Source organism: Grammomys surdaster, unplaced genomic scaffold (genome assembly GCF_004785775.1).
Source record: "Grammomys surdaster isolate TR1022 unplaced genomic scaffold, NIH_TR_1.0 266, whole genome shotgun sequence".
In the NCBI taxonomy this organism is placed as follows: Eukaryota; Metazoa; Chordata; class Mammalia; order Rodentia; family Muridae; genus Grammomys; species Grammomys surdaster.
The window spans coordinates 48,568-52,170 of record NW_021604707.1 but is presented as its reverse complement, the minus strand read 5'-3'; the positions used below and the strand labels follow the sequence as shown (position 1 = coordinate 52,170).

The window sequence follows — 3,603 nt, the reverse complement described above, 5'->3', positions numbered from 1 at the left end:
AGGGTCACCTTATATTAATCATTATGTACATGGCTTACACACAAAACTACAGGTCAAAATGATGGTAGCCATTCTTCAATTGAGATTCCTGGTTCTCAATATCTTCAGGTTTGTCTACTTATGAATGAAACCATTTTCTACTAAACTTTAGTAATTGGTATGACAATGGACAGTACTGTCCTGTTTGTAAGTTCAAATTTGTATATTATTACTTAAATTTTTTATATGATTAAGTACTATTTTTTTTGGGGGGGGGGAGTTCGAGACAGGGTTTCTCTCTATAGCCCTGGCTGTCCTGGAACTCACTCTGTAGACCAGGCTGGCCTCGAACTCAGAAATCCACCTGTCTCTGCCTCTCAAGTGCTGGGATTAAAGGCGTGCACCACCACTGCCCGGCTTAAGTACTACTTTTGTTAAGACAAAGGAAAATTTCATACTGTTAAAGTTTCAATAAAACAATTTATCTTTATGCTTCTGTATAAAATTTGAATCTGGTCTAACTAAAATAACGTAACACTTTGGGACAAAGATACACCCTAGCAACCCTGCACTAGAAGCCAAGATGGAAAAAACCTCCACAACCACCATGATCTTCCCCCTAGTGCTGTGGTAGACAGGGAGGAAGGTGATCCAGATACTGCAGAACACAGCATGCTGAAAGTTAAGAACTTGGCTTCACTGAATCTGTCAGGAAGGTTCCTAACCAAGAAAGCCACAGCAAAGCTCCCCAGAGCCAAGGAGCCCAAGTATCCCAGGACAAAGTGGAAGGCAATGACTGAGCCTTTGTTGCAAATAATGATGGTCTTCCCATGTTCAGATTGCATATCTCTGTCAATAAAGGGAGGAGATGTTACCAACCAGATGCCACAGAGAACAAGTTGGATTAGTGTACAAATGGGAATGACCAAGTTAGGTGCCCCTGATGCCAGCATCCCTCTCATTCTTCCTGGAGTGGTCAACTTGAAAGCCATGACCACAGTTATAGTTTTGGCCAACACTGTAGAAACAGCCACTGTGAAAAATACTCCAAACATGGTTTGCTGCAGGATGCAGGTAGCCTGGTTGGGATGTCCAATGAAGAGCAATGAGCAGAGAAAACAGAAGATGAGAGAGATGAGCAGTATGTAGCTGAGTTATTGGCCTTCACAATGGGAGTGTCATTGTGCTTCATAAAAGTGACTAGTATTAAAACTGTGAGGGCAGAGAAGCACAGGGCCATGCAGCCTAGAGCCATCCCCAGTGGATCTTCATAAGCCATAAATGACACATCCCTTTGGATGCAGTGGGTTTGCTGTAAGTTGGCATACTTATCATCTGAACACCTCACACACTGCTCCATATCTGCTGGTGAACAACAACAAACCCTTATATTTATGAACTTAATAGTTGAGTGTTTGTATTATTCAGATGATACCCCCAAAATATTTTGATATTGAACATTTATTCCATTCCTTATTGCTGCAGGAAGCATTGATGTAAGGCTGTTCTGTATTAACCTATGCTTTGTGATATAACAAAACACCATCATAGAAAATGCAGGAGAAAAATATTTTTATTAAGTAGAAAGAAAACATGTTGTTTTCTAGCATGTTATTAAAAATAACATGCATAATTTCAGATTATTTAATTTTTTAAAGCATAAACTCTCTACTCACAGACATGTGCAGTGTGCAGACATAGTTCTCAATGCCAGTTGATGAACTGCAGTATGAACTTTGTTGGGTCTGAGGGTTGTTCCTTTTGTCTGAATCATCACATAGGAACAACAACATGCAATTCCTCATGCAAAATATTGTTTGCATAAAGAATATTTCCATTATTGAAGCTGTATGCCTCACAGACCTATCCATGTCCCCCTCATTGTGGTAAGATATCTTTTTTCCCAACTATACATTCCAAGCTAGATGTCATGAAGTTTATAGATACTCACATTCATCCGTTTTTCCTTATGTAATCTCTGATTGCTGATATGCACTATCACATCTCTGTGTGCATTGTTGAAATCTTCACTCTTGCTCTAATTCTTTGACAAGAACTACTTAATCCTTTAAATTTTCCATGCTCTTAAAATGTATTTCAATAACAACAGCTGCTCCCCTAAGCATCTGGTCTTTGTCAGGGACCAAGCTGAATGATAGGAGGGAAAGGTTGTGGACTGATCATGTAGTCCAGTTACTTTGTACAAAGAATCACATAAGATTAAACTTATGTATAGATTATGCCTAAGTTTTGTTTAAAATGGTTACAAATGTATGTCCCCTAAATGGTTTCTGCATAATATAAAATCAATAGCCATCATATTGTGAGAGAAATGAATTGTTTGTAGAAGATAATGCAGGTTATTTGCAGGATACAAAAGAAATTGATACCATTCAAATGATTAAATTCAGAAACACAGAGATTTTAGGTCTATAGTTTCCATCTAGGCCATTTTACATTTTTAGTTTGGAATGAGAAGATACTAGAATTCAGTAATTTTTTTCTGCATGCAAACATGTACCTGTCTCATTGGAAACCTCATTTTCTGGGCACTGGGCACAATCAAAGCAGTAGTCTGATGTTTATTCCTGATGAATTTTCCTGAATCCAGCAGTGCATGTCACACTACACATGGAGGTGGGAACCTGAGGCAACATATACATACATACATACATATGTACAGACACCCATACATATGTGTCTGTGTCTGTGTGTGTTTTGTGTAATGCATGTATACATTGTATGTATAATGAACATATTTATTTATGGGACATTAACAGATATGACTATATTTATTCCTCTGCTAACCAACATCACCTATCGGTTTCAGATACTTTATTATTTTCTATTACCCTGAAACACCCTCAATGTCACACAATATTTATTACATAATTTAATATTAATCATGTAACATTTAGGTTGTAGCAATTTAAAATTTTTGTTTTTAAACTGATTAATCCAAAAGGAATGTTTATGTGGCATCAGTTTCTCATGCGAAATTTATAAATTAAAAAATGAGGACATCGAGTTGTGTGGAGAGAGAAGGTAGGATAAATCAAGAAAGAGTTGTCTGATGAATATCAACAAAGCATGTCATATAAAACTCTCATAAATCTAATGACATTTTTCTAAGTTTAAAAGAAAACCTTGAATATGGAGAAATATTTCGGTTAATGAATACATGTTGTACTTCTTTAGGATATAAAGATGTTCACACAGAAACAAAAATTTCATGGTTTATATATAGCTACAAAATTTTATTATATATATTACTTTAAATTTAATAAATGTATTTATGTAGTGTATGGTGGATAGGCATGCAGGTACAATTGAACATGGAATCCAGAGACCTTTGACTCCTATGACCTATATTTCCATAAAATTATGAGTTATTAAATTTTGATGTGGTAACTGAGGTTGGGCCTTTGGCCAGAACAGCAATTGGTATTAACTACAGAGCTATAACTTCAATACCTCATATTTTAAATTTTAGATATCCTGAAAAAGATTAAAATTGTTGTATACTCACCAACCTTCCTCCTGTGGCCCACTCCAAGTCTTTAGATATTTGAAGTTTTTGGCTCTGTGGGAAACAAGGAAAATAGCTTCCTATTTTGACTTTTA

The 3,603-nt window shown here is 36.2% G+C and overlaps 1 pseudogene; it reads right to left on the bottom strand.

Annotated features, from left to right (window-relative positions):
- Positions 1-447: 447 nt before the first annotated feature.
- Positions 448-3,603, bottom strand: part of LOC114628230 — a 13,089-nt pseudogene continuing 9,933 nt past the window's right edge.